The 700-nt window shown below is 41.9% G+C and overlaps 1 protein-coding gene across 1 annotated transcript in view; it reads right to left on the bottom strand.

Annotated features, from left to right (window-relative positions):
- Nucleotides 1-700, bottom strand: part of LOC107106174 (netrin receptor DCC-like) — a 173,983-nt gene that overhangs the window by 1,413 nt on the left and 171,870 nt on the right. The window lies entirely within an intron of this gene.

Raw genomic sequence — 700 nt, 5'->3', positions numbered from 1 at the left:
ATTATTATTATTATTATTGTTATTATTATTGTTATTATTATTATTATCATCATCATCATCATCATCATCATCATCATCATCATCATCATCATCCCAGTTTCCCCCATGATCAGGACCCAAAGTGGCTTTTAATATTGGTTGCCGCTCCTCACATCACCTTGTGAGTAGGTTATGCTGAAAGACGGGCACAGAGGCATCCAGTGGACTTCCGTGGCAGAGTAGGCCTTCAAATTCAGTTGTAGTAGCTCCCAATGTGACACTCTAACCACTATGCTGTGCCTAGAGTTGCCCACCTCCGGCTGGGGCCTGGAGATTCCCAGAATTATAACTGATCCCCAGGTTACGATGATTTGTTCCCCTGGAGAAAACGGCTGCTTCAAAGGGTGGATCCCTGTTAAGGTTACTCCCTCCGCAAACCAATCCGTCCCCTGGCCCCACCTTCAAATCCCCACAAATTTACCAACCTGGAGTTGGCAACCCCAGCTATACCCCCAGCTATATAATTTTTGGTCAGAAGAAGACACATTGTCAAAACAGCAGCATCAATCCGGAGAAGCCTTTTCGCTTCTGTTTCTATTGTATTATCCCTTGTAATAATCATATTCAGAAATTAATGTTTTGTATAACATCTTTCGATAAATAATTGTGAAAGCTTCTTCATCACAGTTGTATGATTCATACATTGTAAGTTCTCTGGACT

Source organism: Gekko japonicus, unplaced genomic scaffold (genome assembly GCF_001447785.1).
Source record: "Gekko japonicus isolate JY-2015 unplaced genomic scaffold, Gekko_japonicus_V1.1 scaffold1552, whole genome shotgun sequence".
NCBI classification, from domain to species: Eukaryota; Metazoa; Chordata; class Lepidosauria; order Squamata; family Gekkonidae; genus Gekko; species Gekko japonicus.
Note: the sequence above shows the minus strand (reverse complement) of the source record. Positions and strands in the feature narration are given on the sequence as shown.